Raw genomic sequence first — 12,648 nt, forward strand, 5'->3', positions numbered from 1 at the left:
AATTCACACACTCACACACCTCAGCTCTCTCCTGCAGCTTATTAACAACACGTTGACATTATTCGAGCCTCTAACTCGTTATTATTATTTTTTTTGTCAGGGCCTTCTGCTCCCACTCCGCTCCTCACCCCCTGCCAATTTTATCATCATAATGTTCCTGATCATTCCTGAGAGTCAAAGAAAGAGGCACGCGGTGTTACACTTTCTTGGCAGCCAAGTTCAAAGGCAGCGCCGGGATAGGCTGCGGAGTGAGAGGAGGCTTCTAACAACAGAGTGTCGGTGAGTTCAGAGGGGATTACACAGAGGGGAGAGTGTGAGTTTTTGTCTGGGTGAAGGTGGGCGTATGTATTTGTGTGTGTGTGTGTGTGTGTGTTCTTCTTTTGCTATACTAAATATCCTCACAATTGCAGAAGTGAGGATTCTTATCCTTGTTTTTGTAAGAACTTTTTCTGGGTTAGGATTAATTAGATCCCTTCAAATTCAATAGAAAAACCCACCAAATGAAGACTCCCCTCAGGTCGCCGTTTTAGGCTGCCTATGGTAAGAACTAAACGTGCCAGGGATTCTTTTATTCCTGTGGCTATTAGGAACCTGAATTCACTTGGAGTGACATCATTGAATTTTTTATATAGAAATGTTCTTATTTATTATTTTATTTCATTACTGTTCATTATGATATATTGACCTGTGTACTGTCCTAACGGATCTTGTCACTGGTTCTGGGGAAAGTGTCTCTATTGAAGGTGTTGATGTGTGTCCTGTGCTGTGTTTATAATGTTTATAATGTTGTCTACACATGTATGTATGTGTGTGTTTTTTGGTAATATCCTGCTGCAAATCAAATTTCCTTTTTAAGGATAAATAAAGTGGAACTTGAACTACAGTAGTTCCATAAAACCTGGTACACACATGTCCCCCGTCAGGATGAATTGTAATAATGTGATCCCTTAACCTATTCTCTAGTGCCACCATCAGGCCAAAATTTCAATTTGTCCAATACTATGGGGTTTGTTTTGACCAAATGCCTGCAACACTAATTACACTCCTGTCAGCCTTAGCTGTACACTGTATTTAGTGCTAATTAGAAAATGTTAGCATGCTAAAACGCATGGTGGTAAACATTATATCGGATTAACATCAGCATGTTAGCATTGCCATTGTGAGTGCATCGCTGTGTCTAAGTGCAGCCTCACAGAGCCGCTAGCATGTCTGCTCTTAGTCTATCACATAATATCACATTTTGCAAATAAAGAAGTAGCCAGCCTGTGATGCCGTGCATGCCGTGCATTTTTCTTTTATCCCTTTCTCCTCACAAGACGCTGGGGCCAAAGTCAGCTCAGTCAGGGACTGCATGCTGACAGATTCAGACACCCTCATATCTGTGTCAAGCAGCTATTTCATTAATTTCTGCAGGCCGGGGGCAGAGAAGAACACCCCCTGTGTGTTCAGCCGGGTGTGAGGTCAAGCTGACTTGATTTCCTCTGCTCTACTGTCATCCATAACACACTCAGACCCAGCAGTGTGTTTGTTTGTTTGTATGATGAAATTGTAGTTTTTCTTTGCAGCCCGGCAGACGACCACATGTTTTTCATTTATAAGACACACCTGCTGTAAATCTGACATTCTTAAGGCGTCCAATCTGCTGAGTATCCCCTTCAGTATACCCAATACCCCATTTGTTGTTCACGTGATCCTGTAAACATGCACCCACTCCTTAAACAACCTACTGTGTCCACAAACAAACAGGCCAGCAATGCAAACACTTTAGTCTGCAACACAGGGCTAAAAAAAAGACACGAATAAACGAAACAAACAGCTACAAACATACATGTATGCCTCTCACACACAACACACACGAGCAAAGGGTAAAAAACTCTACTTCTCAAATGTTGGTAACTTGATGTTTGAACCTAAATTGAGGGATTCCCCCATGAGTTGGCACAATTTGTCAAACAAACAAAAATGTTTATCTGAGTTCCTAGAAATTTGGACTTTTGGAAAAAAACGTTTATTCACAAGCTTTTCATCTGACAACAATGGCATGTGTATTGTTTGTTTCTGTGTGTTTTTGTGGTTCATCCCTGTGTGTGGGTGAGTGACTGGTAGAGATAATAGCTATTTCCATACATATGACTGTGTGTGTGTGTGTGTGTGTGTGTGTGTGTGTGTGTGTGTGTGCGCGCGGCGTTTTGGACTATCCAGACAGTAAACAGTGTGGTGCCTCTGAAGCAGAGAGCAGGCCCAACAAACAGCTCCATTAGCCAAGACGCAATGAGAGGTCAGCTGAGTCCTAATCGCTCCCCTGCTGCACGGTGCGCTCGTAGGCTGACTGCAGTGGTAGTACACTGCAAAACATGCTTGTGCTGTGTGTGTGAAAGTTACTTATAGTATACAAATATTTGTCTCTCGATTTGATATTTTCTGGTGTAAACATCACAGGTCTAAGAAACGTTTCAAAATCCTCCACAGGAAGTGGTCTAATTACTTCTTTTTATCTAAACCGAGTAAAAGAGGAACAATGAATGTCATCATGAAGAAAGCAAAATATAATGTACAGAAAGCTATGTCCAAATGCCATACTCCCTACATATTATATTTAGCACCTGCTATATACTGTATTATTCTGTTTTCTACAAACAGACTTTAATAGAACATTGATGACTTTGGAAGGCCTCTGCCAATTACACTTAACAATGAGGAGGCAAACTATTTTTCTAAAGACGTGATACTTCCCCTAGTGCTGGATCACCATTGTTTTGATGTTTTGCAGCTGTGAGCAGTTCCTCTCTTTCCATGATTAGTGTTTTTAGGGTTATGTTTAGGCACTCGCTCAGAGCCTTTGGTTAAAGTTAGGGAAAGATTGCGGTCTTGGTTAAATACTGAAAAAGGGACTTTAAGCACGAGGCACGACATGTTTACTTACTTCTTAATGTTTAATCAAAACCACAATCGTTTCCTAACCTTAATCAAAGAGATGTTGGTTGCCTAAACCTAACCACACACTGGACTCAAGATGCTCCGAAGTGTATTGTCCCGCTGACAGCAGTTCAGCGGGACAATACATCAACAGCACAGTCAAAATTCAAGCGTCTTCAAGTACTGACTTTTTTGAGGAACTATTATTTTCCAGTGTGAACTACATACTCAAAGCTTACTTACTATTAATATGGAATTGGGACATAGGGACACATCTTCCGTCTTTATCATCATGTACAGCACAGTGTTTAATATTCAGAGTGTTCTGTGCTTTAGTTTCAGACAGAAGCAATGTAACTTGTGGTAATGTGGCTTCAAACCACTTACAACCACTTTCACATGTCACCCAACCCTCTGGTCTTTCTTACAGCTCTGCTGTCATCACTCTAATAAAGCAGATATCCCTTAAATATTTTTCTTTGCTAAAAAACAGAAAAAAAAAAAGGATTCAGTTTTAAGTAGGAAACTTTTTGCAGTGTGTGCACTACCTTACAGGGTGTTTCCCCTCCTGCGGCTCCTGAGAGCAGAGTTAATGACCCAGTTACTCCTCTGTTTAATAACCTCTCCATCCTGATTTCCACTTACAGTAGCGACTTAATGTACTCTACTTCTCCCCCTGTCTGTCTGTGTGTCTCCGGGCCTATCTCTTTATCTGTCTGGCTTTCCAGACTTAATCATGTCTTTTTAAAGCGTCTGTGCACGTTGCGTTGTCACCCTGGCTCTGTCTTCCATCCTCTATATGTTTGACTTTCTGTCTGTCAGTTTTTCCTCCGATGCCAGTTTGGGTATGAAGGCATCAGTTTGTTGCAAACGGAGTTTTTCCAGCATGTCTCTGTGGTTGCCACTCGGGCTCGACTCCAGCCATGTCAGCACCTCTGGGGCCTGCACTCCTTCTATCTCTCTAGCTCTCTTTTCCCTCTCTCCATCACAGGCTCAGTCTCACCATGAATCCCTTTATGTCTATTCACCCCTTTCTTTCTGCATTCCTCTGGACAACCTCTGAAGTGCAAAGACAAGCTGGTAGTAGTGCAGGAGGAGAATGGAAACAGAGAGCCAGTTGAGGATTAAAGAGCGGTCCAAAAAATGAAGAAAACTCACAGGAAGAGAATTATGTTATTTTTCAGTTTTGCACAAACAAATGTGTTTGCAATTACACTGTGTAAACAATGGATTAACTGATGCGCGCTTGTGGTTTTAAAACATCCCACATGGCTTGCAAGCAGACCGCCTCGTATGAAAACTGCAATCAGAGCACAAACAGTAAGAAAACAAAGAGAGAAAACATGATAGAGGAGAGTAGAAATGGGCAGTTTAATAGCGGATAAAAGAGGAAGGACACAGACTAGATGGATATGGAGAATGGCTTGAGGGAGTGAATAGAGGTGGAGAAAGAGGATAGATGGAGAGTGTGATCAGAGGGCGAGGAGGGTTGCACTGACGTACGTACATTCTCCACCCAGCCAGAATGCATGCTGGGTGCTGTTGCTACATTATGGCTCAAATAAACACAAGCTGTTGCCTTCCAGCCATTTGAACAACAGATGGATGAGCGATGAGAAGATGAGGGAAAAGAGAGAATACAGTGAAGAGAGAACTGAGAGGAAAAATTAAATCTACGTTATAGTTGACAAGCATGTGTTCCTCTTTAGATTTTTTTGGAAACGTGTTCCAGTGCGAGTGTGTGCGCAGGTTGAGACGATGGGGAAAACTCCTCTCTTCTCCATTTGTTTGTGTGTGTAGGTGTCAACTGGGTGACAAATTAAAGGAAAAATGTCAGGTGTTGGACCACCAAGTCAAGTCAACTTTATTGTCAATTCTGCAGTAAGTGCCAGACATACAGAGCAATTGAAAATACGTTTCTCTCCGACCCACGGTGCAATAAGGACACGTACAACAAGTATAATATTAAAAAAAAGATAAGAAGTATATACAAATAAGAAAGAAAGATTAGTTAAATATACAATTAAAAAGATAAGTAATATGTACAATACAATCAGTTCTAAATAGGGCAAATATCGAGTCTCTAACCTTTACTGGAGTGATGATGAACACCATTCTTTCATAAAATCCTCCCTCATTTGGTGTTTTGATGTTGCTGGTGGTGGAGTTCGCTGCCTACCACGTCAGTCTAAGATCTCCCGTAGGTGTTTAATTGAACGTTTTCTAAACCCTGCCCCCAAACAGCGACTGTCCAATCATAGCTTAGCCACCGTACGTCGCCTATCTGCAGGCCTGCTTTGGAATTCTCCACATGTCGAACCGTATGCATGGGGCTCAAATAAGAGCGATCCTCGGTATATCAACAGTTTGAAGGCTGGTGTGGTTTTTATTGCCTTTCCAAAACACAAGAGCAAAAGTATGTGGTCAATAACTGTGGGGTTACAGGTTATGTTAAACAAATATCTGTCCAGGACTAAAATATCCACCCTGTGGCATAGGCCAATTATCAGACAATAGGTCCCTGGGCATGCATGTATAAAAGCGCTGCAAAGAATCTACTGCGTGGCCATGCAGTTGTAGGCCCATGTTATATGATGGAGGGGCCCCATTCAGACAGATCAGGGGTGGATGTTTAGGCTATTCCTTCTGTTTTTTAGTAAGACTTTTGGGGTTCTGTTATTGACATGAAAGCCCTTTGACTATGCGACAGAAAATGAAAAGTTAATAACAGCGACATCAGGCAGAGGCTCTGGCTTAGGGGTCGCCTGAGCCCTTGGGCCCCTGGGCCTGGTAGGCCAGTTTGGGGATCTACCCATACCCTATGGGAGCCCAAATGCTACTATATGAGGATTTAAAGTAACAATAACAGTTCTGTCCTTCCTTTTACTTGGTTTGGAGTTTACACTCCAGCAACTCCAGCCAAACCTGCATCACATGGACACATGGTCTTTTAGCATTATATCATGATTCACGTGCATATTGAAAACCCTTTTACAAGGTTCTCGTTGTAAATCAAGGGTAGAGATCCGGTGATTGCAAGGCTGCATCATTTTCATATTCATCAAAATCAGTTAAGTCACTCCTCATGCCTTGTTGGAAGCATCTACATTTGTTAGAATTCCATTAATTTATTAAGGCTTTCTTTTAACCCTCATGTTGTCCTCGGGTCAAATTTGAACCGTTTTCAAAGTTTTTTTATGACAGAAAATATGGGACGTCGAAATAAGCGCTGAAAATGTAAAAAAAAAAAACGACAGACGTTAGGAAAAGCAACAAAAGCAATGACAAAACTGTCAAAAAGACTGAAAGAAGACCTACAAACTTTAGAAAAAGCACCAAAAAAGTGCCCAAAACATTGAAAAAGTCACAAAAACGTTGGGAAAAAGCCATTAAAATGTTGAAAAAAGCGATCAAAGCGTTGAAAAAAACCCCACAAAAACATTGAAAAAAAAAAAAAACTTTGATTTTTTCAAACTTAAACAACAAAAGTTTTTTTTATGGTGGACGGGAAGACAAAACAAGGGTTAATTTCTGCCCTGTTAATGTGCTAAGTGTGAGTTGTCTACTTGTAACAGTGGTGGGTGCACATGTGTATTTGTGTACCTGTATTTTGGTAAATGTCTCTCTCTGACTTATCCTGCAGAGCACTACCACTTTTTCCTTTAACAACATATGAGTAATGCAACAAAGATTTTAATAGGCTCAGCATCCCCGCGCCTTGCTGTGCATTTCCATTTCCAGTTTTACAGTACTGGGATCCCTCTATAAATCACACAGCAGCCTTTGGATTAACGGAGTGGAGCCGGAGAAACAACTACGGTACCCACGGCACTTCAGAAATACTTGAACCATTGCCTTGAAAACAGAGCAGCGCTTTCACTTGATGTGTAAATCTGACCAGGCAGGATGGTAAATTCCACCTCTCAGCTCGGCTCTGGGTTTGTAGGAGGGAAATCTGGAGTCTTCCCTCTCAACCTCCAACATCTCTCACTTATTCCTCATCTCCATAATGACTTCACTTCCAATGCATGTAGAACGAGGTCTGTCTGCCTCCCTGCACCATACGGATGTGTCACCAGTGATGGCTGTTGACGGGGCTGTTCACGTCCAACTTCTGGTCGTAGTTCTGGTCAAATACGGAGATCAAGAGAGTTGGAGGGGGATCAGATCCCGAGGCCGACTGCTGGATGCGGTTGACCCGACACCGTTTCATGTCAGAAAGGCTGGAGGCCGGGCTCAGTGGTTCAGTGTTAGAAGCTTTAAAGTGATTCCCCACATTTAAATATTTAGACTGTGCGAGCTTGCCGCTGCAGTCTGCAAAGCTCTCATGGTGGGGAGAGAGAAAGTGAATGAGGTGAGGGAAGAACAGAAAGGTGCAGAGAGGGAAAGAGAGGAAGTGGAGGAGGAATACAAAGGAGCAAAGAACTGGAGAGAGGAAGAGAGCTGAGCTGAGTGAAGCTAAGAAAATTAATTGAAAATTGCCCCCATTGTTTGTTTTTGTTCCTGTCAGCTGCTTTACCATTTCTTCCTGCTTGGGGCAAGAGGAGTATAGAGAGCAGCTGGTCAATAGTGGAGAAGGACACACACACACACACACACACACACACACACACACACACACACTTGGTATTCTAACTGAGCTCTGTCTCATGGCAGTCTTTATCTTTCTCATCTCATTCTTGTACAGTCAGTTCATTTCCTCTCCTCCACCCTTTAGTTAAAGTTGCAGTTAAGAAGGGGGCTCATTGAGTTTCCATGTGAAGTAGAAAATAATTGCAGACTTCCTTTTAATATAAAATACAAATGCTTACATGCGTGTCATCTTGTTTATGTGTTTTAAAGGAGCCCATATTTGTGTGTGCATGTGCCGATGACGTGGCACGTGTGTGTTGCTGGCATACATTACACAGACATGCTGCCCAGCGGGCATGAGCTCAGAGATAAAAGTAAGCGTGTAGGCATGTGGTTGTGTATGTAGCTTGCTGGTGTATACACGTGAATGTGTTTTTGAGTGTGCGTCTGTGCTGGCAGAAACCAATGTTTCCCATCAGTTGTTTCTCAGGACCAGAGGCCGGCTGGTTTTCATTCTTACCATTTAATCAAGGTCTGATTTATACCTGGGCCACCAGGTGAATGCATTTAACTACCAAATAGGAAAACCAGCAGTACACTAGATCCCAAGAAGGGAACCTTTGTATTGTTGTATTCTTGGGTCTGCATGGTTTTTGCTGTGTGCGTATAGGGCAGTGTTTAAGATCAAAGCGTACAAGATTGGAGCATCCATGTGTTTATGAAATGTAGCATTAAGCTTATTGGCTCTAACAAGGCTATGAAATGTTCTTTCAGTTGCTAAATGAAGTGTGTAATCTTTGAACAAGCTAATGAGCTGTGTTGATTTCATTAGAGGTAGGAATTCAACCAGTGTAGCTAAGAGATGTACTCACGCAAACTTGCAGTTACATTCCTGAACATTTACAAAAGGACATAGCCTAACATGGGTAGGCTGCCACAATAGAGCTACTACTTTTGTTACAGTAGTTACAAGGTATGTGTTCTTACAGCTCAAGTCAACTGCTTATACGGAGCAGAAACAAATTGGATTTATATTTTTCTAAAAAAAATTACAAATAGTGAGAGTACATTACCTGTGAAAAAATCAGATCTCTCTACCACACACATTCATCATAGAGAGAAAATCTCATGGATCCAGCAAAAGCATAAAGGAAGAGGGTACAATTATTTGTATTAAATACTAGTAAAAGGCCCTTTAATTTGTAACAAATTATATTAAAAAAAACCACCTATTTTTGCTTTATCTATTTGTTAAATGTGTAAAAACAGCACAATGTGTTTGTGTGATTCAGATGGGATGCACATACTGTACTGTACTTGCATTAGGCATTCAATAGATAGCAAAGTGAATGTGTTTATTTGCATGACATTTTTATTAAACTATATTGTCAGGTCTCAATTCTTTTTCCAATTCAATTTCAAACACATGCACAATGAAACATACCGTTTTGCCATTTCAAGATAGTGGACTGGCTAATATTCTTTTAAAAGGTATACAACAAATAACTGAAAGGATGTGCAAAATTTGAAAAGATGGTTTAAAATGTACACTGTTGTATACACTGTAAACATTCTGATAGTGCAAAGCAGTGCATAACTTTTTAAGAGGCAAGAAGACACTCTTATTATATATAATAATTAAATATTATTAGTAGGACTAGGACTAGTGATGGGCATGAGTACTCGAGTAGGCCTACTTGATTTGGACGTCAGTATTCATTCATACATATTGAGAACTTGCTTCTTATTTTTTCGCTTTGTATCTGTCTGTCTATGTCTTACTACGATGTGCTACTATGACAAGTGGCTAATTCCAGCCGCCAAGGTAATATGTACGGCAACGATATAACCTTACAACAATGCATAACATGCTCATGAAGTTATTTTTAGTATGATTGTTTTGACCACGGATAACTGCACTGGGCTACACTGTATAATTCGCCACATATTGTAACGTTGGCTACAGTACGTTAGCTGTATGTGTAGTAGACTCATTTAATGGTAAGTTAGCAAGTTAATGTTACATTAGCTAACAATACTTGTGGCTATTTCATTAGAATGAAATGACATAACATGAATAAACGTAACATGAATGGAACTTTAATACATTTACTCATCCATGAACATAATTTCACGTCAGATAGATTTTCATCGGCAATGGTGGTTGTTTAACAATGAGGAGAACATCTCCAATGATCCCACACAACTTCAAGGCGCCATCAAAATCTCATTTCAGACCCTTCTCTATAATAACTTAATGCGAGTACGGAAATATGGAAATTACTTAAAATGCCCATTCCAAATTTGGACTACACACTATGTAGTGACACACACACTGTTACCCTGCAGCAAACAATTTATAAAATAAATTTAAATGTGTGCTAAGTCCAACCTGTCAGTAGGAAAGCACTAATTATATATCTCTATCTCTCCCTCCCTATCTGTCTTCTCCCCTGAGCAGAAGACAACACATGACGCACACATGGCATCTCCGTCACTTAATAAAATGTTCCTGCATCATGCCGGGGAGAAGACAGGGAGAAGATACAGAGCTAGACAGCAGTGAGGGGTGGCGTCAGTTTAATAAAGACAAGACAGCAGCAGAATGACAGAAAGGAGGGGCCAGAAAGATAGCATCTTAAACTGGCAGGCCATACAGAGAGATGGGTAGAAAGATGGAATTAGAGCTAAAGACAAACTGGAGAGCAGGCAGCAGACATATGAGAAAAAGGGCTGAGAAAAGTAGATATGCACTAAGAGAGGAAGAGCCACGGAGACAAAGTGACATGCACACCAAGCAGGCTCTCTCCCTCAGTCATCACTTCAACACCACAACACCACAAGCAACTGCAAAACATATGGACTACCTCTCCTGCACAATGGGCTATTATGGGCCTGTGCAGCAGAACATGTGCACAAAAAAAAAAAAAATCAACTTTCAGCAAACAGATCCAAAGTGGCTCAGACTTCAAAACAAACAATGCTACATGTGTATTTTGTGACAGAAACTACTCTTTTTGGCAATAAATATCTCGGCAGATCATATGACTTTGTGTCACAAACATACAAAGACACGTGTGTGTGTGTGTGTGTGTGTGTGTGTGTGTGTGTGTGTGTGTGTGTGTGTGTGTGTGTGTGTGTGTGTGGGGTGTGTGTGTGAAGTGGTGTCTAGGCAGCGTCAGGAAATTCCATGGGATGTTTTCAATAAGGCCGGGCAGCGGCAGCCAGAGAACTGGCAAATGAAAACCTGCTGAAGCACACCACAGAGCTCCAACAACACACTGTCTATACCCTCCGAGCGCTCCTTCACTCGTCAGCACAAATGATAACTCCGTGTGTATGAAAATGACAGTGTATGTTTGCTGTTTGCGTGTGATTGAGAGAGAGAGAGGGCGAACAAGAATGCATATTTTGCTGAGTGAATGATGGAAAATCACATTGAGGCTTGTATCTGTTTACAATAGCAACAGAACAAGTGTCCAATGTGTTTACGATGTGTCTGTGAGCATGCTTTCCATCATCTGGTGCTGTAATTCTGGGAAACAGTGATGCATTCACTTGGCCTCACGAAGGCCGCTAACATCGTCATGCTACGGTGGGTGCCTATGGTTGGTCCCCATTACATAACACTGATAGTGAACAGCAGTGACCACAGTGGTGTAAAGGAAAAGGATAACAGACTGTGAGGAGACAGAGAGTTTGACATTTCCTTCCCATTTCCAGTCTTTACGTCAAGCTAGCTTACTGGCTGCTAGTTCTAGCTTCATATTTAACCGACAGCTATGAAAGTGATGCCAATCTTCACATCTAATTCTCAGCAATACAGTGAATTTGCTTATTTAGCAAGATGTCAACAAGCTGACAGACACACAGCCCTAATATTATCACCTCATAAAGTTGTTATGGCTAACGTGTCAGCAAATGGTTGCCTTACACGTCCAGCAGATACAGAGAAATTCAGTTTGACGTCATGTTTCTGGTAACCCAACAAATGTCAATGGACGTCTAATACTCTGGTTTGGCTTCTACTAGGTAACGTCTGACAAAAATGAATTTAGCGGCTAACTTTATTCACTAGCTTATCGCTAACTTTTCCTTTTTATCACTGAAAGAACCGATGCTGCTGCTTAAAAAAAAAGACATAAGAATAGTGAGACTGAACCATGTAGGCTGTTATATTTTTTAGGACTCAAAACAATACACCAAATTAACAAGTTACTGTAAATGAGGCTAAATAGCTGCCTAGAGCTGCGGGATTAAATGATAAGGTTCATGACTGCAAGCAACTTCTTTACATTACATGTAGTCATTTAATACGATGGTAATAAAAAATACTGACTAGTCGAGTTTTACTGATGTATTGTAGGCTTACGATAATGTACACTCCCTGCACTAGAATTCGACTATTCCAAATATATTAGTTTATAAGACTGTAACATGTGAGACCGGGAGACTCAGGTTGATTGAGTTGCTTCTGTGGACCATCGATATCATAAAGTCTTGGCACAACAGCGGGCTCCAGTGAGAGAGTAATACTGCTCAGTCAGTCCTGCCTGGGGTAATTCAATTATGCCTGCTGAAGTTCTTTCACGTCTGTAATTCATACTAATAACCTGTTAGTATAAGTGAAGAAAATAAAGAATGTCTCTTACAACATGTGTGTGGTTGCAGATGTGTGCAGGATGGAGGAAAAATAGGGAAAAAATTAGAAACTGCTTTACAAAAGCATACATTTTACACGTACAGTAAAAGTACTTATGCTACAGGAAGGTGTAGGTGTACAGTGAGAGGAAACGGGGAGGCTGGGAAGTAAGGTGCTGAGCTGAGCAGAGATGGATTTCCTGCCTGAACCACTTTACACACACGTCAAATAGTTTCATTACAGAAAAAACTCCTGGTTCGGCCTACGACATCGGTAACTCTAGAGGGGCCTTGACCTGAGCGCTGCCCCGGCTCTTTCCCGACAGTCCTGTTTTCCTTCTGCGCTCTGGATGGCTGGAAGTGAGAGGTCCAAGGGACAGGCAGCTAGAGGGGCCATTCATATTTATCTGTTGTATGGCAGAAATGCAACCTGATAAACACAAGAACAGCCAGTTGACTCAGACATAAATATACATAATTATAGTAACCGAGAGATCACTGGCGTGTTGGACAAACAGC

General features: G+C 41.3%; 1 protein-coding gene across 1 annotated transcript in view; it reads right to left on the reverse strand.

Annotated features, from left to right (window-relative positions):
* trabd2b (TraB domain containing 2B) overlaps window positions 1–12,648 on the reverse strand; it is a 68,227-nt gene that overhangs the window by 5,070 nt on the left and 50,509 nt on the right. The gene's annotated exons all lie outside the window — the stretch shown is intronic.

Source organism: Perca fluviatilis, chromosome 9 (genome assembly GCF_010015445.1).
Source record: "Perca fluviatilis chromosome 9, GENO_Pfluv_1.0, whole genome shotgun sequence".
NCBI lineage: Eukaryota > Metazoa > Chordata > Actinopteri > Perciformes > Percidae > Perca > Perca fluviatilis.